The following is a 24870-nucleotide window of genomic DNA, read 5'->3' on the forward strand; positions in this document are numbered from 1 at the left end:
AAAGTCTTGAAACTGTAAAAGTGTTTATTATTAAGTTTTGGTTTTTTAAAGGATATCAAATAAAGAGAAAATATCCCTTGCCATTAAGGACTTATAACGACCAATTTCCTATTTAAGTTAAACTGAAGCTTTAGAAAGCTTTCAGCTTTTAAACTCTTAAGGGAATTTGTTAGCACAATATTTACTTGAAAGTAGGTTAAATTAGCAAGGCACTTATGTGTTTGTATGCATGTGATTGAAATAAAATAAATTTAATATTATTTGTAAAGATTAACTCATACATATTTAAATTTGGTGTTTATAAACCTAGCTTAAAGTGGACTTATGAAAAATATTATTTGTTTGTTTATTTTCTCAAAATACATTTTTTCCTGTTTTATTAAAGATAAAACAATTTTTTAATATTAAATTTAACCGTAACTAATTCGCCTTGAATTAAGTACCACAGTCCACCCAGTATTCTCTCTTAAGTTCCACAAACATTCCCTCTTTGTGCGGGATATTCTCTCTTCGTGTGTGGCACACATTTATTGCGGCTGTCGAACTGCAAGCGAAAAGAGCAACAGCAACAACCACATCGAGCGGAGGAGGCTGTAATACCAATTACATTGAGCCAGTCCTTCGTACGCACCCCCTTTCTCGTCCTTTCTCCCACGCCCCTGCCTTCGGGTGCGCTCGCTTCGGCTAACTGTTGAATCAACGAGTGGTTGCCGAAGGCTACTTCGGCGCGTTTCGTGCGACCTCCGACGACTGAATTCTACGGTCTTCAGTTCTTTTCGAATCGCGCTAGCAGACGGTTGTGTTTTCTCTCGTCCCACTGCCACTCAAAAAATAAGTGTTTCAATTGAATTTACACAAGTTCGAGCCGAAAATCGAAGCATGATACTACATTATCAAAGGTGTTAAATTAAATTCGCTTAAGCAATCTAGGAGAAATCAACTCGAAAAAACTTTACCATAACTGGCAAAAAATAGTGCTTAGAAAAAAATCAAGTTGAAAAACCATTTATAACTATTAAATAACTATCAATTTAATACTGTCGATAAACAGTGAGTGTTTTAAAACCGGTAAACTAAATTAGCGTTTCGGGACTTACGGTTCTAAAACTGGTTCGATTTTCTTCCCTCGTGTCGTCCTTTACCGTTTTTGGCATCCACGCGTGCTCTCTCGTCCTGTCAAAATCGCCCTCTCTCTCGCGAAGTACCGTGAGGCCTACACCGCCGACCAAGAGTTCAGCACCGCCTATCGCACACTCCCGCCATAAATTGCGATTAGTCGCAGAACAACCAAATGCGAAAGCAAGACGCAGATTTTTAATTAAATTAAGATTGAAAAATACTAGCCGCCACAACAGCAGCCACGCCAAATGTAAACAATCAGCACTGGATATTAAATATTTAAATACTTGCTCTTGGAAAATTGAACGGCTTTTTAAATTAGGACTCCACGACACTTCCGTGCGCATTTTAAAGTGACATATCCTATGTGTGTCCTGTGTCCCAGAGATCCCATACATATGCAATAGATGGTGTGTGTGCCAAGCCAAAACAGCCATAAATAAAGCCAGGCAAACAAATAAACAAACGAACAATCGGGTCAAAGTGCTTAGTCAGGCTAACAGACCAAAAAGAATCACAAAACGACAGGGACAATCTCCCAGTTTTCGTGCGAGGTAAGTCCGGTCACCTGTTGAGAGTGGAATCCTTAATACAATTATTCATATGCACATCCAGATACAAAGCAGCGTTGACGAGTGGCATTAAGGGAAATAAAGCAATCGCACGATTTAATTGCAGTCATTGTTTTTTTTTCCACTGCCGCTGCTGCATTTTAAATGGCCGTGCTGCAATCATTCAGCTGCATAATTAATATAAAATAAAGCTATGCGATTTTCACGATTGTTTTTTTTTCCGTTGCATTTTTCTCCCTTGCTGTTTTGTTGTTTGTATTTTTTAACAATTAATTAAAAATATGTATGATGTGTTTTCGCACTTCAATTGGTTGCCAGGAATCTATTTTATTTTTTTTCGGTGCCAGTTTATCATTTTTTTTTCCATAAATTGCTATTTGCCGTAGGCGTTTGGCCATGGCAAATTGCGAATTGCAATTTGAAAGGTTTGAAACATTGTAAAACTGGAGTTTATACAGAAAACAATTATGCGCCAGTTGAAAAAACACCGAGCGGATCTGATTGAAATGGCATAAATCCAAAAGAAAAAGCAAAGCTCTGGATGTGACAATCACAGTTCGTTTACTCGCATAATATGCCAGTGGAGCTTAACCGATTGATATGTGTATAAATTATGAATATTCGCAGCTATATTTGCGGTATGCTATTTTGTTGGTTGAATAAAATTCTTAAATTCTGTAATGAAATTGAATTTGGAAAATGGATTTAATAAAACATTTTATATTAAACTTGCCTTAAACTGAAATAGATCAATTACAATAATAATCCTAATAATATATATTATAACCAATTTCACAAAATATTACTCGCTTAAAAGCAAGGAAAAGTTAACTTTAATCAATAAATAAAGTTAATAAATATTCAGAGAAATACCTTTTCAATGTTCCACTTCCCTACCTTTTCGTTCGAAAATAGCTCAGTATTATTTCCAATAAAAAAGGGTTAAGGTCAAAGAAACAGTTTCAATATATGAAACCTGTATGTGTGTGGTGAAAATGGGGTTTTAAATTAAACTCATGCATATCGTAAATATATATTTTCACCCAGGCAACGTATCGGCAACTTTAATTTCCGTTTAATACTGCGGGCAGCCGCCAGCGCTTAAAAATGAAAGACATATCAATAAATAAGTACGTCCCGCCCGCGGAGGAAAATCGAGGAGTCAACACCCAGCGTACACACAGCACACACAAACGAACTCACACGCACATTGGGGCATAAATAAGCCAACGCACATAATGGTTAAATAATTAAAGACGCACAAAAGCCACAGCAATCACATGCCATAATAGTTAAAGACATTCATATTTATATGTATATTTATTGAGCTGCATTCATCGGTTCATTGGTCGAGTTCGACAGCAATTATTCAGGATACCCAGCATCCCGGACTGTTCGAAGTGCCATTAATTCCCACTGCAAGAGAGCCCCCAACCAGACCTGCAAAATGCAATTTAATTTAAGAGCCAGCAACTCTATTAAGTTCCAATTGTTATTCAAAATTCCAAACACAAACTAGGGGCGCATATCTCATGATTATGGGGGCGCGTGTGGGCGTGGCTGCTGGCGTTGCTGCTGCTGCTGTGGTAATTGTTTTAAAGCATTCGTACATAAATTTGGCTAATTAAACAAGACCGCACAAGCACATAGGAAAATATTCCATAATAATGGTATAATGTAAATACTACCATCCACCGGGGCGACCACAGACAACTAGTCGAACATTTCAGGCCAGCTCCGTGCATATGTTCAACTATATTGGCCTCCATGGCGATGGCAATGACAATAATAGCAACAAAGCATAATTCATAACAATAAAATGCGTCACAGAGCCAGGCACGCACTGACTGCAATTGGCTTTAATTCAATTGTGCGTGCATCGATTGGTCCTTGGTTATTACCTGATTTCTCATCCTCGTCCTCGTCCTTTTCCTTTTCCTGTTCCTGTATCCTGTTCCTGAAGTCAGGCATAGGAACTCCGAACGTATTAGTTCATTCGCCACACTGGAATTCATAATTAATTATCGACATTTAATTACAAATTGTATTTGCTGAGATGAGAGATTAATAGAGTGGCTGGCAGGAGAATTATTTGGTTACATGGTCACCAAGGCAAATGAATAAGTCTCTTAGTCTAATTACTCTGAGAGCTAGTTGTTTGCTTAAAGTTGGACACCATTGATCAACACGTTTTAAGCAGCTTACTGTTTAGATACTATTTCTGTGTCGCAAATGCCATACTAATTCTGCTTTTTTTCTAACATTTTACTCAGTTCTTTTACATTATCTATAACCCCCTAATAAATATGAATTTGCTTTCTTTCCGGCTATTTTCCAGCTCACCCATTTCACAGTTCATTTTCCTTTCTAAGGTTTATCGTGTTTCCCCCCCGGTCACTTCCAACTATTGACTAATTAAAAAAAATAAACGAAAGGAGAATGAAATCTAGATGCCATAATAAGCAACTATTTCGGGTGCTTTTTACTTTTCTTATTCCATGGACCGTGTATTTGCTTGATGTTAAAATTTCTGGCCAAATGGCAAGAGCAAAAGCAAAATAGGGAATGTCCATGCCTCGCACAAACAGAGGAGCTACAGTAGATTTCTCGTATTTTTCCAAATGACCCAATAAATTTGAGCTCATTATGACGCCAAGCCACGCTCTTCACTGCCTTTGTTTGTGGCCCGCAAAAAAAAAAACAAAAATAAAATAAACAGAAAATGGTAGAAGCAGCGAGTAAGTAAAATAAATGTGGCAGCAATCGTAGCGCAAGGAGGAAAATAAAAATGAGCCAGCAGCTCAGGTAATTGCTGTAAGAGGGCTAAAAACCGGGGCAATGAGCGTTGGCTGGCGCATAATGAGCGTGAAAATAGTGAAAATATGAAAACATCTTCGGGCGCAGAAAATAGTGAAAATATGAAAACGTCTTCGGGCGCAGAATTACTGAGGGGTAAACGCAATCTTTGATTTGCTAATGGCTAATTCTGCAACCAGTGCACAATAGTATGCTACGATTCCTTTTATTGTCAATATTTTATAAAAATGACGATTCGCTTGGAGAAATTTTCCAGTTAGCAAAAGAACCCTTTTTACGTGATTGCCATGAAAGGCATTTTGGGTACTAAAACTACATTTATTATTTTTAATTATTTTAAGGAAATATTTTTTTTAATATATATTTTTCTATTTATTATAAGTTTGTATTACTTTTTATACAGTTTCCATTCTTTTAATTGTTCTTTAAAGCATTAGCTTTAGTAAATAAAAGTATTTTTAATAAACCAAAACTTTTGAAGTGTGCTACGATTCTTGTAATTGTCAATGTTTTTAAAACGCAAAAGAATGCCAGGAAGGTGTTCTTTCAAAGTAAGTTCTATTTTAAATTTCTTAAAGAAATATTTTGTTAAAAATATATTTTTCTACTTGCTTAATTATAAAGTTTCTTTTCTTCAATTTGGTATTTAAAGCCTTCTAAGAGAAAAAAATCATTTTTAAATAATTAAGACAATGAAGTAAACAAAAAAAGGATTACTCAAAACTTTTCAAGTTATTAAAGGAGTTATCGAGAAGTTCTGAAAAAGCACATTTAATATGTTGATTTAAAGAAGATTTAATGGTGTAAGCTCGACTTGGATTCCTGGGAAATTAGGTTAACCACCACTCTATATTTTATCTCCGCATTTGATGCTTGATTTCACAGTATTTGGTTGGACTTCAAATTATGCTGCAATTTCGGTTAGCCAGGCTGCGCTCGACTAAAATCCCTGCTTATGCGCTTTATTGCGGCTAATTAGGATGCCGTTGCTGCAGTTGCCGCTGGAGCTTCAGTTGCACTTGCAGCTGCAGCTGTTGCTGTGTTGCTGTTGCTGTTGCAGTTGCATTTTCGGCTACCGGGCTAATGCCAAGGACTACACACTCACAGATGCGTCGTTTGTTTAGCCATCCGAGTGTGCACATTTGAATAATTAATTTGTGCAGTGGTAATTTACACGTTGGTTGACTGGCTTTTTGGTCGGCATTGGGTTGTGCGGCTGTGAATCGCTCTCGGGGCCGTGGCAGAATGTTATTTGATTATTTGGCTGCTGCAATTGCGTTCGTTTTGTGGGTGGCCTTGTGTGGGCTCAAGTGGGAGGTATGATATGGCATATTTATGACACTGGTAATTAAATTTAATTGTTGCACTTCTCTGGCCACGCCCCCATGGCTTCACGTTTCGCTGCGGTCGTGGACCCATAACTTACCCCACTAACGTCCGTCGTGCACGCATTCGCGTTTTGGTTATCCTCAGGCCTTTGCCTCTTTGTTTTTTTTTTTTCGAGCCTGTTGGCCTTCGCTACTTGTCAACGGGCATTGGCTTTTGTTTTATACCCAAGGCATTTGTTTTCCTCGCGGCTTTATTGTCGCCCTTGTCCATTATGGTTTGACACACTCTACTTAGAGCTACTTTGCGTGCTGGCCCTGATATGATAAGGTTAGCTGGAGCCACCAACTGGCGGCCAAATTTCATTCAGCCGGAATACCCCCTCGACGGCCAGTTGTCGACTTAATTGCAATGCTAAACGCTAAATCATAGCCTCACGTGCACCACGTAATTAGCTTAAATTGTAAGCTGTTGTTATAGGACTCAGTCTGGGTGTGTGTGTTAGTCTGGCTGCATGTGTGTGCGTGCTGCTAATTAGGCTTGAGCTCAGTGCACTACACGACATAAACATTATCATCCCACCAGCTATCACAAAGTATTACATTTTACTTTACAATATTATTGAAAGAACATTTTAAATTATACGATAAAGGTTACATGAATATATTGTTTCTTTAAAGCAATTTTTTTCGACTTACACTTTTTTTTTTAAATATTCTATTCTGCATTTAACACAATCCATTAAGAGATTCATTTTCTATTTTGCAATTCTTTCTTTTTTAAAACATTTCATGTTATAAATTTGGCAATAAATAAAAAACTCCATACTATTGCATAATTAGAAATCTTTAAACAAATTTTATTAAATATCTTTACCGACAGGCAACAGCAAATATTTGATTCGAAGCATTTAAGTTGACATTTGTGGTTGAACATTTATTTCTAGCATTGGTGATTCTACTTTTGCAAGTTTTCAGTTAATAAAACTAACATGTGATTGTCACTGGAACCAAAAAAAAGTGATACTTATTTTTTGTTAATCTGCTGCCTTAAATACGACTTTAGATTGTCTAAATTCCTTTGTAAAATCATTTGGCTTAATTAACATAATGAAATGCACTTAATGGAATAGTTCCTTATAATAATAAATGGTTATCTTGGCATCTAATTATGTTTGTGTGTTATTCAAAATGTAACCTTACTATTGTGGTAGAGAATCCTACCAGTCTTTTGTCTAATTGCAAAAGATACACATAATCCAATAAACAAACAATTTTGGCTGCAATTAAATTCGGTTTAATTAAGTGAACAAATCGAATAATAAATGAATGGGTCAATGGCAAATATAAACACATATAAATTAATATAAAAGTATGAACAGGAACGCTGGAGGATTAGTTTGGTTGTGCATTTCAAAGTCAAAACCTGAGACGGAATACAAATAAAGGCCCACAACACTTTCTTTATTATTTTTATTTTCGTTTTCAGGCTTGATCGAGGGTATTGCCCGCAGGAACCCAAATAATTAAATCCAAAAAAGGTACGAGAGGGCCAAAAGAACAAAACCAAAAAAAAAAAATAAATAAAGTAAAAACATTCATATAAGAAACAGTCGACAGTCGGCGTCGGCAGTCGACGAAGCGATTGCAAGGACAAGTGAAATGGAAAGTGAGGAAATGCCCGCCAGCAGTTTTTGACAGTATCCTTGACTTTTGTTGCCTTTTACACGGCGTTTTTAAGAGCCACCCCCACACCTCTAGCAACAAACAACCTGCTGCCACCCATCGATGGTAATGAAAAACGCGCCCTTTGTGGCTCCCTTAATGGGCGCGGGCGTTTTGCCAGGAATGCTTGTCGTGCCCCGGTGTCCCAGTTTGTGGATGTTGTTGTTTGTTGCCTTTTATTTTGCGATATGCGCCGGCAAAAACTTTTTGAGTAAATGTCTTTGTCAGCAGGTGTAGGTAGGCAGGCTGGTTTTCCTTCCCGCTTCCCGCTTCCCGCTTCCCACTTCCGTTTTTCCCTATCGTTGCTGGCGGCTCCTTGCAGTTTCATTACCCCAAAACAAGAGATTTTTGTTTAAACTTGTTTTTGAGCGAAAAGGAAAAAGAATACTTTGCATCATTTATGCGGCCTTTTGCCGTTTGAGCTTTTTTGCCTTTGTTAATGCCGAAAGTTGGTGTGCCCTTTGGCTGACTTCTTGGCTCGGCGTCGACCTGTTAAATGTGTTTATTCGAAACACTTGAATTATTTAGACACATTTGACTGGCATTGCCTTTGATTAGGCCATACATATTCCATGCATTCATAAAACCTGCTGCTTGGACAGATTTTTAGACAGCATTTTATGGCCTAGGTGGCTAGGCCAGGGTTGGAGGCGTTGTATGGCTATTGCTATAGCTATGGCTTTTGCTTTGTATTTTGGCCAGAGTCAGCATAAAATTTAGCACGCAATTACCAGCTGGCAGATAAGTCGATAAGTCGCTGATGAAATGGAATGGCGTGCCGTGGTGAGGCGTGGCACCGCGTGGAATGAAGCTCATTAAAATGCAACGAAATGTCACCTATCTGAAATTGAAGCGCAATCTTAACGGACCTAACAGCCAATTATAGCAGCCGGGACACGGCGTAATTTCCACGATAAACATCGTCCGTCGCCAAGCGTTCTGCAGAAAAAGAAATGGCAACAATAGGCGACTCCTAAATTAGAGTGCAAGCTTGTTAACGACAAAAGATGGCTCATACAAGCAAATACGAGAGTGGACGAGCACACTTAGAAAACAAAAGATGTGATAGCAGTTTATTCATGAAATAATGAACTGTTTTTTTTGTACATAACTTTAATAAAAATATAAGTCAATCCGAAAACGTTTGAGTTTTGGTTTTGTTTGTAAATGGTAAACAAGCAAATTAAATAGGTCAAAGACAAAAAGAGTTTGCAAATATTGATTTTTGATCATAATTTATTTTATTTACATACACAAAAAGCTACAAAAATAAACAAATCAATCATCTTAGAAAGCTTATTGCTTAAATTTGAGTACAACTCACAAGTTTCAATAACTATTTAATGACTTGCATTTTCCCAGTGTACGATATCACAAAAGTACATATGTTTTCGCAAATATTTATGTGTATTAGCTAGCTTTGGGTCATTGGGGGTCACCGCTTCTGCTAAGACGTTTGCATAACATGAGAAAGATTTCATTTCGTTTTGCCTTTTTTTCGGTGGGTGGCTGCGTAAGTAAAGTCATATTAAATGTTAGTAGATGGGGCCCAAAATGCCGGCCTCGGTGGACTTACTGGGCTTCGCTGGTTAACTGCAGAACATAAGCCCCGGCATAGAAAGCGATAAAAATGGCTTGGCCATTGTGTATTGCTGCCACTACCACTGCCACTGCCGCTCCCGCTTTCTGCACCATATTGCCAAGTGTTCCATTCATTCGGGACTCGCATTGTCTGGGCCCCATGCGTAAAGTGAACAAAAATTGTGGGAAAATTACATTTCGAGGAGCCCGAGCCATTGAGAGCGTCCAGAGAAATCCCGACTTAGCCTATTAGCATTCATATTAAAACGAAAGTGGAGCCATATTGCGTATACGCAGCCATGTACCGAAGCTCAGTGTGTACATTGTCAGAATGTGCGTAATTCTCTATCTCTCCTTCCTTGCCGAACTTGTGTGCGTGCTTCTTACGCCTAGAATCTGTTATTTTTGCCATTGTTGTTGTTGTTTTTTTTAGCAGACAGCTCTCGGGGAGATTTTAGGATTAACGTGAGCTCATTTGCACAGACCCCACTCTAGGCAAATGGAATACTTTGCGGAAGTGGGAAAGGAAAAGTTAATTCCTTTTTGAGTAATACACGTTGTCCTTTGAATAGGCACGAAAATTGCATTCTTTTCTACCCAATTTTATGTCATTTGGGGGGTTTGCGAACTAAGCTCGGTTGTTTACTTTTATTAAAACCCAAGAAATTGTTTTGCAAAAGTCTACTTGTATGAATCGTGCACGGGAAAAATCATAAATGGCCGGGGCTTTGGCAAAACAACTAGAGACTAAAGGCTATAGTTAAGATGTCTTAGTCCTGTTTAATAACATTTGTAAAGTAAATTAATAATTCTGTTCATTTTTCTTTGAAGGCTTTAGAGATTTAGTTACTATCGTTATATTCCAAACATTTTATGTTTACTGTAGCTTGCTTGCTTGTTTTCAAATGAAATCTGATTTAATTGCATAACATTCTAAAGATGCGTTGACGAAGAAAACATTATTTTGATAACGTTTAACTAAATGTTAAGGTAATGTCGATTAGATCTTCTTCAGTTTTAACTTTATATTAAAATTATGACTTTTTTGTCAATTACCAGTTTTGCCTTCTTATCCAAATCGTCCTCATTACGATTCACTTACTTTCACTCCCCAAAAGGCAGCCGGTTGAGATCGGCTAAGTAAATGTAGAGTCTTTGTTTTTAAATAGAATCTTAACTCATTAAATTCTTAAACTAGTATTTTGCTTAGATCAAGACGACATAGAAATATCCACCTGGCTTAGGATAGTTTTGCAAGGATTTTGTTAAGGAAACAATTAAAGAAAGTTATATGATGATGATAAAAATAGTTAAAGTTGCCTGCAATTGTCTATTAATGCTTCATTTATTTGTTTCAATATCTTGTAAAAAATACCATAATTAAGATACAATTTGAGGACTTAATAATTTATAATTAGCTTGAATAGTCAGAATCAGCCGAGAGGCAACTACTCAATCGACCCGCTTAGTTTGAACCAAAAACTAACCGCAGGCCTGGGGTGGAACCAAACTGAGTTTTGGCATATCAATGGAGGTGACTATACGCCAAATGGCCAGGACAACAAGCACTTGGCTTGACTTGGTTGTTTGCGTGTTTTGCTTAGGTGTCGTCGCTTATGTGGTCTGTCCAGGACACTTAAGGGCACTTTAGATGTGAGTGTGTGTGTGTGTTTGTCTGTGCTGGAGAGGGAAAGCAAGGAAAAAGGACGAGCATATGGTTACACAGGATACAAAGTGGTCAGCGCAGCCATTACAGCGTCAAAACCCCTGCTTATCTACACAGTTGTTCAGGTTGTTGTTGTTGTTGTTATTGCCGCTGTTGTGTGGGTGTTGGCATTGTGTCCAAGGCTAAATAATGCGCTTAATAGCGCTTACCCACCTCTAAAGTCAGGAGCCGCAAACACAGCGCCTGTGATGTGTCCTGGACATCACGCTCGGCGTTTTTGCCATTTGTGCGCCGAGCTTTTGTCTTTATGCCATTAGGCGTGCAAACACGAACACTCGTTCGCTTGGGCAAAAGCGATTTGCTGTTGCTTTTGTTGCCAGCTCGATTAGCATATCAATATGCAGTGTGCACCGAACACCCACTTCAGATTCGGTCCATGGGCCATCGCCACTATTGAGGGCCACGCACACAAGTGACACATCGTTATGCGGCCTGATAAACATGGGCTCCACCTACTTACAACCTCGTCGTACACATATTGCGCATACGGCACGTTGACAACGTCAAGTGCTTGAGTGCGACAAGAAACTTAATGAAATGAGCGAATTGAATAGTTCACATGCAGACACACTCCTTTTTCGGCAGAGCTTGGCCCGGATATTGGGTTTTATTTTATTATATTTCCACGGCTCTACTTTGCTTATTTTCTCTATCGAGCCGAGAATTCAGATTCCGATTCAGTTGCTGCCATTGTGTGCACCATCCCGGCAGCACATGCCGCCATTTGGCAGCACGATATCAAATTACAATGACTACCCATGTGGATCATGTGTGTGTTTGTGTTTGTGTGGGTGAGTGGGTGAATAGGGTGTAGACACACCTTGACCGTGTGTGTGCGTTGTGTGTGTTGGTAAACTACTTAATGGTGTGTAAATTTGCCGACTCGCTTCGACGCTGTTCGGTTTCAATTTTGTGGCTGAGAAAAATTAATTTTGCCGTTCGCTATTCACTTTATCTATGTGCCTCTGCTTGTGTGTATGTGTTTGTGTGAGTGTGTTTGTGCTCTGGCGGCAGCGCTGCGTATGCGTAATGGATTTGTGCAATTAAACTGAAAACAAGACCACACAACATCGCTTACGCATACGAAATTCAAGCCCACCGTATGGTAAAGCAGCAAACAAACAAATAGACAGTTAGACAATCACTCAGTGAGTCAATGTCTAACCTGTTGGTTTGACTGGAAAACTTTCTGTTGCACTCGCTCCCATCCTCCAGCTGCCTGCATTATTAGCAAGTTCGGCTTACCCACTCCAATGTGGCTACGAATGGAATTCAATTTCGGGCTGACATAGGAATTACATGCCATCCAAGCAGCAGACAATACAAAAGCCAACGGCAGAACAGATATTTTCCCTCCTTGACGCCTCGCATCGTATCTCTATCTCGACGTCTTCCTGTGTGAGCTTGCCAAAAAACTGTTTACGTACCAAATAAATTTGCCATTAGATGAAGGGGAGAATTTACACGACTCCAGCCAGGCCAGGGCACATAAACAATGCAGCTGCAAGTCGGCTAAGGAGGGTGACACACAGGACCAACCCAACTCCTGCGGTACAAAACTTCTTGGGGAAGTTGCAGTTTTGATACCCTTCTGGTGGGAAAATGATCTTGAAAGCTCCGTCTTACAACACAAAAAATAGGTATATAAATTAGTTGCTGTTTAAAAACTCAGACATCCCATAGAAACGATCACAAATGCACATTTTAAAGTGTTTTGCTATTAAAATGAATTACCAAATATAATGTTTCATTTTTAAATTTAACTTTGCTTGCTAAATTTGTCTTTGCTTTAAAAAAATGTTTCTTCAAAACGTTTGCATCTCAAAAAATATCATTCCAAAGGCCGTTGAGTTGAATTGATTTTCTGCTAAGAGTCAACCTTGTCTCGACCAGAATTAAAACACCCTTTGAAAGGATATAAAGGCAGCTACATGGGCCAATAGAGCAGCAAGGATGTCTGTGTCGATAACGCTTGGTGAAAATTTACGATGAGCACACATTGAAATTGTCACATCGAATCGGAGAACAGGAGCTAAGCAGGTAAACTACACCTGCCTGAAATCCAGTGAAGCCTGGAGTTCTTCAGCTATAGCTGCAGCTAATGAAATCATATAGCCTGGATCTGGAAAAATCCCCTACAGTGGCGGCTGTCGAAAATTGAATATGTTGCCTTGCACTCACTGACCATAAATTATCACTGGCAGGGCCGAAATCCCTTTGTATGTTAGCTATTTCCTACGTTGCAGCTTAAAAAATAAATACAAATCAAATTGGATGGGGGAAGCCAAAAGCTTTCTACGTTTTAAGTGTGCACATTTAAGGGGAGATATATATTTCGAGCCAGGACACTGCAGAGGATCGTTTATAATCAGAATAGCAGAAAATTTCCTTTTGCCTCAATGGCAGCCCGACATGTGCACACAGATTTCTTTGTGTGTGTGTCTGCGCAAAAATCTTTGAACTATGAAAAATTGATATTAGCTTAAAATACTTTCAGTCCTTGTGGCCGCTTGGCAATGTCCTTACCAGTCCTTTTGTTACCAGCCCCTTTCCCTATTGGCCCACTCGCAGCCTTTTCTCACAGCCAGTTGGAGTGTGTGCACAATGATTAGACCGACTGACCCTGCCACTGGCCACATTGTACAATTTTCCCTGATTCTTTCTGCCGCCCAGGGACTACCACCCCTCCCCCCCACTCCCTTGTCCCCTGGGATGTGTGGGAATACTTCCCTTTTTGGTTTGCTTATTTTGGCTGAACTTTATTTAATAAAGCAATTTGCGCTTGGCTGACATTAGTTATTGTTTGATCCCCGGCCGCAATGTCTGGCTCTGGCCCAGCACAGATAATTTGTGGAGGGTTCTTTAACTTTTGCGGCGGACGGAAGGGGAGGGGAGTTCTGTACTCTGTGTGTTTGTCCACCAATTGCCACAACTTGTTAAGCAATTAAATTTAATTTGCATGATAAAAAATAAATGAAGACCGGCCCGGGTGCGTACATTTAAATACATAGCTTCTGACATCTGGCTGGTAAAGTGTCCATAGCCCTTGATTAATGGTGATTAATGGTCAGCGGAAAAGTTGACACTGTCGGCCAGCAGCAGGTACAATACGAAAGCTGATCAATCAAGTTAACAATTTCGGTGCTAGAAATACAGGTATTTCGGCATTTTGGTATTTTGGTATGGCAAGTCATGCAAAATCCTTGGAAATCACGCACCGCCAATCAAGTCAATTAGTTGGCTGTGCGAGCTGTGCCAAAAATTTAAAGAATTTTTGCAGCATCGCGTACAAATTGAATGCTGATCTAAGCCCCACCCCCCCGCTCCCCTTACAATGGCGAAAATGTTTTTTTGCACCACATTCAACGCCTCCGGCCAGGCCTGCACCTTTCTGCATAACAAATCAATGGAGGAAGCATTTTTTCACGTTGCTTGCAACCTTTTTAAGCGCACATCCGCAATGGTAACGCCTGCGGCTCTACGCTTTTCGGCTTTTTGCTTTTGTTGGCGTGTGCGTTTTGCCAAACTGTCAATCAATAGAATTGTTCGCTGCCCCTTTTTTTTTTTTTGTTTTTTTTTCTCTTCTTTTAGGCCTTGCCCACCGCAGAACGGGAATTGCTACGGCAAGGACGAGCCGAAATCCAAGCCGAGCCGGGTGCCAGCGAATCGGAAACATTGTTGCCGTTGCATGTGGCATCCATGGGCTCGAGCAGCGAGCCGTCAAAATCAACGTGCATCATGTGGCCTGCAAAGCGGAGTAGTGGGGTGGTGTTATTTTTCGCTTTGTGGCTGTGCATCGCCCGTTACGACATTTGCACACTACCGGGGCAACAACACAGGCAACACACAACCAAAAAAATGTTGAAGAAAAATGCCGAGCTGGCGGAAAAAAGCGGCCAACAAGTGCCGTTGATCTATGAGGGCCAGGGCGGGACAGCTGGCCAAGCTGTGTGTTTATGTTCCAGCTTTAAGCCGACTTTTGGGTGGCCAATTTATAATGAACTGTACAAAAAGCATTGAACTATTTTCGTATAGTTTTTACTTAAAGTAAATATAGTTCATATAATTATTTATCCAAAATCAATCCAATTCTTATATAGTATTTACCAGGTGACATCAACTTTTACAGTTTCTGCAGAACATTTTTGAAGGAATATGGTTAATAGCTTGATTTATATTTGAGTGATCCAATCAATACCCAGGATAAATAAATATTAATACCAAATAACATGGCTAGTATATTTTTGCTTCAATCATTATAATGTTTAGCTCAACCAAATATATATAAATACATTTTTTTGTTATAGAGTGTTAGTAAATATTCGTTTAATCTGCTGGTAGCGCATTGCTTTTATTTTTTAAATAGATGTAAAATCCATACAGAACTATTTTCCACTCTATATTGGCAAAATTGGCGAGCTGTAATAGCTCAAAAGGGGGAAGCCAATTTTAAGCCACAATATTGCATTGATTTTCGTCGAGTGCAAGCCAGTGTCTTGCTGCTCCTCGAGCCATCAAACTGCTCGTTAACGCTCCAGCAAAGGAGTCGGCACTGATATGGACGAGAAGTGAGCTGAAGAAGCCAGATGGAGGAGGCAGGATGGCAATGGCTCCTTCCTTGAGACCGCAGGCTGCGTTCTGCATGCGGCTTTGATTTTTGTCTTTGTTCACGTTTTTGGCCATGAACGACGTTGTGTTGGGCCGAAAGGCAAAATCAATATATCCCTGTGGTTTGACGGTTTCCTCCTCTCCTTTTTTTTGTGTGTGCTCGGCCGTGATTTGCCTTTCCCTTTGCCGGTTGCCGTTCGCCTTGGCTTAAAACCCCTTCCCTTTCCTCTGCCGCCCGGAAGTTTTGGCCCGTCTGCTGGCTATGCCATGCAGGCATTTATTCCGGCACTCGAAACCCCCGAAAACCCCTTGCACTTTGCCCGTTCTCCAGCTGACTGGGCTTTGTGTGAATCGGCCGTGATTATGTCTAATAGCTGTCCAAGTCGATCGATGTTCCGTGTGCCTGACAGTTAAGCCGAAAGCACTGGGTGTGTGCACGGCCTTCAGCTGCCTTTGGCTTCCAATCGGGCAACTCGACTCGATCTTTGGCATTTTGCTGGGGCTGTGCTGATGCATAATAAATGAGCCAGCCGCACTTTCGCCTAATCATACAATAATAACTTAAGTAATGGCCAGCATAAATAAATGAATCACTAATGAGCTGAAACTGTTTCCTTTTTGGCAGCCGCAGAAACGAGCTGCGACGCACTAAAAATGCGCCATTTACGGCAATCAAAATGATTAAGTGCGTTCCGGGTGTAGCACTGCGAATGTTGCGTATACGCCGCGTTCGCCCGTTTGCCTTGTCCCGGCCATAAACGCCCCAAAGAAATGGGGCGGCGAAAGAAGAAATATGACGGGCCTGCGTCTGTTTGCTGCTGGGCCGCGCTTAAAGCAATTTAAAGTGCTGCGAGCGGAGGCAATTTTGTTAATATTTCCGAGGCGTACGCCAGCCAGAAACTGTGTGAGTGAAGAGAAAGAAAGTTAAAAATACGCTTTAACTGCTACAACAAGTCCCCGGGGAGTGATTAAAATATAATAAATTTCACTTGAATAACGAACCAAGACAGAAGCGGCATAAACCGAAAGGAGATTAAGTGGTTGGCCAGTATAAAAACCGCACATGCAAACCGCCCATCCACGGCCACGCCCACCCACATATGGACTCCGCCGTAGTCCGTGTCCGTGTCCGTGTCCGTGTCCGTGTCCGGATTCGGGGCTTTTTGGGTCCGGCCAGTGGAGCCCACAGAAGTGTGAACATAATTTAACATGCAGCGGCGCGCCAGTTTTTGGGGTTTTCGGTTTAGACAAAATTCAAGGATTGCCTCTCTTCTTTTGGGCCCCTTTTTTAGGGTCGCCCCCTCTGCCACTCAATCTCCCGCCGCCTCTGTCCGTCAGTTTTGCCAGCGCTTTGAGCCAGGGCGTTTGAGTGTTTTGAAGCCTTATGTGAATTTGATTTGCGGCATTTTAATTTATGAACATGTGAAAGAGCCGCCGTCGAGTTACCAAACATTTTGGAAAAACATTTCCTGCAACAACTTGCGGTTTTAAAGGAGCGGCGGGTACCTTTTTTTTGTGTGGAGGGCCCAAAACCCCTCAGTCAGGCAGACAGACAGGCTGATTTTGCATGGAAGAACCCCAGCTGACGGCGTCGCTTTTTATGTTGAATGCCAAATCAAGCAGCTGCCTTTATGTGCTTTAATTTTCGGTTTTTTTTTTCATTTGGCTACCAGACTTGAGACTTTTTCCCATAGAAATTTTCGGCTTTCTGTATTTTTTGTTTTTTTTTTTATTTTTTGGTTTATTTATCCAGGATCCTGGCAGTATGTCTGTGGATGTGGGCGTTTTGTCGGGTTATCAGTGCTCGCATAAATCTTTTATCAACCAGTCGCAGCTGTGGGTTCGGTGTTCTGGAAACGAAGGGAGATTTTGGGAGGCTCTATGGCCCCCTGTTGCTGCTTTCTAATGAATACGCACAAACTTGCTAATGAAGCTGCGGAATGGGAAGCCGATGAAGTTGGGCGTACGCATATGAATACACATACATAAGGCCAGATGAAGACAAGGGGGCGTGTACCATGCCTTATAGCTGATCTCATGCATATGCGACAGATAGAATAATTATACACTTGGGGCAGAAACGGGATAAGAATGGCCCGGGAGTGCCAACTTTGTCTTCAATCTCGGTCCAAAAAGTGTGTATGTCTTCAGTGTGGCCTGTTAAAAATGCTAATGCTGTAAATCCACTCACCATATTTAATGAATGAAGTAAATATTTTTAAAATTAAATTTAAAAGGCAAATAAATCGGTTAGAACACAATAAAGCCTGAGATGAGTAAATTGTTATTTGATTTAAAGCCAAGAATTATGTCAAAAATGCAAAACCATATTTAAAAACTTAATTGGAAACTAAATTTAAAGATTACCAATTTTGTCCGAATATTCTTTGCCTTTGAAGGCAAACAGTTCGTAAGAAATCCATAAAAATTGTAATCTTAATGTAAAAGTTGACTTAACTGCCGAGTTTTTTTTCTGCTTGCTTTACAGTTGGCTTTTTAGCCGAAACTTAATTTCATTAAGAGCCATTTGAATAAGTTTTTACTTTAACAACTTGCTGCGCCATAATTACTTGGGCAGGTGAATTGATTTCGTTTTTGTTCTACTTTTTTGTATTAAACTTTGTGCCTGCTTATGGGGCCCGATTACCCTTAGGTTTGCCGAAGAGGAAACCACAGAAAATGAAGGCGAGCGCAAGTTGCTGGGCCAGAATGCTTATTGTGGTCGTTACAGAGTCCGTGGAAAGTCAGGTCCGTGCAGAAATTGAAGGCGGGTGTGCGGGTGTATGCAAGACAGCTAATGGTAAATAACGATAAATAGAGAAAAGAGGCAAAGTCAATGACGCACTCCGGGCACTTCAAGGCAGTGGCCTCATTGGTAGCACATTCTAGTGTGCTTAAAGCGTAAAATTGTTTGTTATAAAATTCAATTGCAAGCTGCAGTTGCCTTTGCTGCTGCTGCTGCTGCTGTTGTCCCGCTGCTCTTGGCCAAATGCAATCAGCTGCATAAGAAATGCCAAAAGCTCCAACAGGAAAGGCAAAAAAAGAAAGTTTTTAAGTCGAGTTGGCTACTTTTGTCTTGCACTGAGATTTGCCAAAGTATAAGCTATACGTATATCGGGGCCTTGCAAAAACTTATGCACTTTTTCTCTGCATATCAAATGCTGAGATAGCACACAAAACAAAAGTTAAATAAACATATTTTAATTCACAAAAAAATTGCTTTCTTGAAATGTGAGATTTCATCTAAGCAGGAATAGTTTGTGTTTTCATATTTCAAGAGAGTTAGAGCGTTAATAAAGACATGAAACCATACAGAAGGCCTGACTACTGATTATGTTATAGCAACCTGCGAAAAGGACGTGTGAGAGTTCCATCAGCGCATCATGTGGCATATTACCTTTAATGAGGCCTACTCTGAGGAGGCTTTTTCCCAGGGCTGGGCCTAGAAACACACACGCAATCCACTCGAGCCCACCCGCTGGCGTCATAAAAGTGCGTAACAAGCGGCAACAGGTTGCCAGGCGGTTTGGTAGTTATATGAACACTCTTTCAGTCCTTCGTTCTTCGTTCTTCGTCCTTCATCCTTCGTCCTGTGTCTTTGTGTCCTCGCTTGCCAAAAAATTGCGCATATCAAATTTACGGAATTGTCACAGCTCTTCAGTGCTTTCCACCTCATCCTTGGCTGGAACTTCCGCCAAGCCTCGGAAAACTAATAGATTTCGTTGCCTTGGCACTGGCGCACACACTTATTTTTATGGCCAAAGTGTTGGGTAATGGGCTCAAATGGTAGGCGTTGTCAAAGGATCTCGACTATAGGCAGCTAATGCCGTATTTCTGGGCTCGTTGTCTATACTGTATTTTATAAGCGTTTCGCGTGACAGGGACCGCATTTACATATCCGCGACATTAGAGCCGCCGTATTAATGATTTTATAGTGTAATAACGCGTTATCACGCCGTCAGTCACACTCTCATGGGCAGGAGCATAGATATGGCTAATTCATTTGTTCCTAGCTGTTTGTTTATAATTTTTTTTTTTTTTTTTTTTTTTTGGTATTTTTCCAACAGCCCTATTTTGACAGTTTGCATTTTGATTGAGTTGTTTTCACATAATTCATGAGGACAGGCCAGCGAAGCGTGTTTGCAAAATGCAAAACGATATGGATACGGATTGAAATTTCTACTGGTTGTGGATTTCAGTCCATGTCTGGGCATTAATAAACATTTGATTTGTGATTTGTTGCGCTGCATTATGCAAATTGCTGTCGTGCATAAATTGCGCAAATTATTTTCTGTCTGCCGACTTAATTAAATGACAATTTTTTTTTTCCGGAACGAAAACAAAGGACCACATTGCAGAGACAAAGCGCTCTCATATAGGAAAAATATGAAAAGACCTTAATGAGTTTGGTCAGTCAGCTATTGAAAAATGAACAAAATTCAGTAAATCAATACAATGTTGATATCCCAAATATTTATAAATATTCAGAAAAGAATGAAAAGTGTTGTGAGAAAACTATCATCCGTTGTTAATGGCAAACTAAATGGGATTGGGACAATTGGACATCGATGAAATATTTGGAACAATAAGCTAATTACATTTGTAATTTATATATAGAACTCTTGATAATAGATGGTTAGGGTAGATAATCTTTCCTTAATTACTTTTAGTCCCGAAATAGTTTTTTATTTGCAACATTACTTTTTTACCAAGAGCATAAGCATAAGGCATATGTAAGTTGTTATTACTCGTGGATTATATTCCTTTATTATTTGGTACTTGTGTTGTGTGTCATTGATCAAGACTCACAAATTTTTATAAAGCTTAGAACAGCTTAGGGTTTTTCAAGTTAATGAATTGATATTTTTGTATTTTCTTATTGTGCAAATGGTATATAGCAAATTACTCAAAGGCGCAAGAATGGCTAGTTCGTAGAAAAGATAAACATCCTTTCATGGCATCCATTCTTCAATTGGCTTGAGTCCCACTTTCTCCCTTTTTTGCGATGTTGCCTGGCAACAACGGTCTGGACTCTGAACTGTTGCCTAATTCTTTTGGCTCCATTCAGTTGAGCCCGCTAATTGCTATAACTTCCACTTTCTGTCCGCCGGCTCGTCAGTGTATATGTGTTGATTGCGCTGAAATAAATGAGTTTTCATGCTAACCGAGCAAAAGTTGGGCCAATTATAGTGCTCGAGGCCCCGGGGCTGAGCTTATGGTCGGAGGTTACAATTCTCGCCGCTCGAAAAGTTTTCGCTTTTGTCTAATTTATATAATGCCAGTGCCATTTAGCATAAGAAGCTAGTGAATTGCTTTACAAATTGAATGCAAATTTTCTCCTCTTCATTATACGTAATCATTCATCCAAACAAAGCTGGGAAATGCGCCAAATTTCACGTTTTTAAACAAGGTTCAAAGTCATGGCACAGATTTTTGGGGCAGAGGCTCTTGCAATTTTGATGCGTACATTTTCGTGAGCTGCGATTTTGCATTTGGTGAATAAGAGACAGCCGTGGTTTTGACTCGTTTCGTTTCGTTATGTTTCGTTTGGCTGGGGGTTTATTACGAAACATTTCTCGCTTTTAATCAGAATCTCGGCTGGCAGGATGATAAATGTTCGCTGGCACCCGAAAAATCCAGGTCGGGGTCGAGGTAAAGAAATATTCATAATTCAATGCTTAAACCGCAATTCATGCTCTGTTTTTTGCTATCCCCCAGCAGTTGCTGCCAGTTTAGTTTCGGTGTTATTTTATTTTAGCTTGGCAGCCATTCACATTAATATCGCTCTGCAGCAGCTTACCTGGGGTAAACCTTAAAAACGCTTTTGCATTTTCATAAATGTTTGGCTTTTGCTGGAAATACACTCCACTTCACTCCGCTCTCGCCACTTGACAGCCGAGTTGATCTGCATATTTCACTCGTCCTGCGGGGAAGGCTGCAGATTTGTTTTACACCTTCTCATCCTCATTCTCATCCTCATCATCAACCTTTATCCTTTTTCCTTTGCTGCAATAAAATTTAAATTAATTTTAGCGATTGCGGATGCGGTGGTCCTAGATCCGCCGCGTTTTCACGCTGCCTTTATATTGAATTGCAAATTTTCTTGACCCCAAATACATATTTTCATTCATAACATGCCCCTCACGCACACATTTTCACTGCATTATTTATTAAATAATTGTACTGATATTCAACCCTTTTGTCGTTTTTAGGCCACATGATCTTGTCGTCGCCATTGTCGCATCGATAGCAATTAAAACCGACGTCGGCCAAAACAAATAGCCATCAGGTAATTAAATTTTCGTTAAATTATTTATTTTTTATATCAGCTATTACACTCGGGCATTTTTGATGGCTTCAATTAATATTAGTCCCAAAATTAAATGAGTATTGAGTTTGGTTGAAAATGTACCACAAATATGCATTCATATCTAGATACATCAGTGGTTGTGACGTTTGTGAGTGCCGAAAGTGGGGTACGGGAATTTGAAATGTTATGAATTTGAAATGGTATGAATATTAACATGCAGCTTTATTAAGTTTCTGCACAGCCAACCGTGTGTGCTTGCTCAAAAGTGAATTCTCGTGTCAATGTCTGGTTTGTCATCGAGGAAAACCAAAGTGATTCTGAGCGAAGCTGTCAGCTTACGAGGAAATATCATTTAATAAACTCGCTTAAATTGAATATGAAATCTGTTCAGTTCCTCCCCTATAAATATTTGAATGACGGGCTACTGACAAAATGCATTTCTGTGTCTATAAAATACCCCTGAGAAATTCAGCTTAAATATGTACAGCAGTTTTTAAGCAATTAGCTCAATTAGACGGCCATAAAACTTAGCCACAAGCCCTCGATTTGGGCTTGGGCTTATATTTCGATGGCTTATAAATGGCAACTATCACGGCCAGCAGTTCTTGGAAATTTGCCATTACTCATGGGCTAGGAAATTGAAATGTTACCCGAAAATACCCCAAAAATGTGCTGGCCAAAAAGCTTTGAGCAGTGGCCCAAATAAATTGGCAAAAGTGTCGTTTATCTTGGAAAAGTGGTTAAGCGTCGCTTGAACTTTCCCCTCATATTTGCCGCTTTTTACTGGAGATTTCAGAGATTTTCGGCTTTAATTAGGGGCAGCTGGTGAGTCTCCAGCTATCGCTAAACTTTGTACAAGTTTCCATTTCGTGTTTGCACTTTTTACCAAAAAGGTCGAGAGATTGGCTGATTTGGCCAGCTGTGTGGATGTTGTTATTCCTGCTAATTGAAATCGTTTGCCGGGAAGCTTAATTATGATTGTCGCTCAGCTTATGACCTTCTGTCAATTTAGCCAAAGACTCTTTACTTTGCGATAGGCTTATAACGATTATACAAAACTTTAAACTCTTTGTGTTGGGTTAAACATTTGGTCAAGTGGACTGCACTCGGAAATTAGTTAAGTCTATGCAAATATTTTTCTCCCTTGGCCGGAGCACTTGAACAACAGTCGGCCAAACAATCAATCAATCAATCAATCGATCAAGAGGGAGCGGCAGCAGCAGCAATGAAATTTGGTCAAACACAAACAAGCCAGAAACGTTGCTAAAGTGCAATTAAGGTCGAAAACTCAAGAGACGCTTAGGGATCACAGCAATTGAAAGTGGAGTCCAATTACTCGACAATAAAAAAACTCTCACGAAAATGTTAACTCCGGTTCGCAATTGTATGAAATGTGATCCGATGCTTTAGAATGGCAGAAAAAAAGCGAAAACAGCATGATGTGGGTACATTGACTTCAGTTGCGAGCGAAACTGAGCGGAAAAAAAGAACTAAACCGAACAATTTAAGCGAATGGATATCGTTGCATATATGCATTTATGGCATTGCTCTGCTTAAGTGCTGCAATTATAATTCATGACAATCTCTTTAATTAGGGACACAGGAAAAAATAATTGTTCATGGCGCAGGAAAACTAATGTTAAATGTCACTTGCCATTATTTCTGTTCCCCCTTGGGAAAACTCTTTACCATCTTTCTCATTTATTTTCGCCTCCTCCACCTGGTTTTCTTTTTATACCTGGCAATTGTGGAGGGGATATTATATTTCTGAAAATCTGAAGAAAATATATTGTTAATGAAAAGTTTTTAAATAAATGTTTATATAAGTTGAAATTTGAGAAGGCTTTCATAAAGTTTCTATTTTTGTATATATTATAAAAACTAAACAAAATATACTGGGTATCTTGTGGTCTTCCACAGCATTTTTTGTGTGCTCCTACGCTTTTCTCGCGCACCTTTGTTTCAATGTGCTTTACAGTTTTCCAGTTGATTTAGTACGCCGCAATGTTTTTATTAGTTGCGAAATATTTCAGGTTTTCCTTTTTCCCTTTTTTCTTCCGCTCTCTTTTTCGCTGGTTGTTTTTTTTTCATTGTCGTTTGTGGTGCAATTAGTTGTTGTTTTGTGGTTATTTATTTAATTTCTTATTCTCCCTGTATTTGTGTTTGTGGCTACCATTAATGTCGATTCCAGTTGGCTTGGCGCGTTTTTCGCTGCTGTTTCCACTAATTAAGCTTAGCATTTGACCATTAATCAAATTAGATTTGTGCGTTTTTCCCGGCATTCTTCCTGTTGCTCTCATAATTCTAGGATTTCTGAATGCCAGAGTGTCTGAGGAGATGTCTAAGGATGGCTGGCACTTAATTAAAAGATTACTTGTTAAAACTTTTGGCAGAAAACTTAATGTGAACATTGCTGCCTGCCGCCTGCCAGCGGGAAAAGGGAGGGTGGGTTTGCTAAAGAACTTTAAATAAATAAAAGGAAATTGCAAAGCAAACACATTTTTGTACAAACACTCCCACAAACACAGCCGCACACACACACACTTATTTCGTACACACACACACATTGTAGACAAAATGGCAAACGTTGAACTTTGATGATTTATAGCCGGGGCAGGGAATCGGGGATATAGTAGCTATAGCTGTGCTTAACAACATTCTTTGTAGCCACTCAAACTCAGCTACTACACATACACTTACACAAACACTAAACTCTCAGTTAGCTACACTCTGCTACAGAGTTTCACATTTAATTTACTACGTGTCACGCATACGCTTGCAACTTGACAAATACGAGTGGGCGGGGCTGAGCGTCTGTGGAAAAGCTGTGCGAAAAAAAATCTGGAAAAGTAGAAGTCGACTAGGTAAGATGCTCGATTTAGGACCAACTCTTTGTGGCTCCATCTGATGTCTTTGATTATGTTTTCAGAGTGAGCCGCAAATTAGGGTAAACATCAACAAGCCTTTGGTTTTAACTTCCGGTCTCTGTTTTAATGTACTTTCAGGCATTCCGAAAAGTTACTCCTTTACTTTCTTTTCAATCCTCTCAACTCTGTCTGGCAGTGGCAAAAACAAAAACAAAATTCC

General features: G+C 39.8%; 1 protein-coding gene across 2 annotated transcripts in view; it reads left to right on the top strand.

The window, feature by feature from the left end:
• The first annotated feature begins 785 nt into the window (after positions 1-785).
• The window catches only part of LOC108137378 (obscurin), a 123004-nt gene continuing 98919 nt past the window's right edge, over positions 786-24870 (top strand). For both annotated transcript variants that reach the window (XM_017259030.1, XM_017259031.1), the window contains exons 1-2: positions 786-1673; positions 21686-21762. The gene's annotated coding sequence lies outside the window, so the exon portion shown is untranslated. The remainder of the gene's footprint in view (positions 1674-21685; positions 21763-24870) is intronic.

Source organism: Drosophila elegans, unplaced genomic scaffold, assembly GCF_018152505.1.
Source record: "Drosophila elegans isolate 14027-0461.03 unplaced genomic scaffold, ASM1815250v1 contig_476, whole genome shotgun sequence".
NCBI classification, from domain to species: Eukaryota; Metazoa; Arthropoda; class Insecta; order Diptera; family Drosophilidae; genus Drosophila; species Drosophila elegans.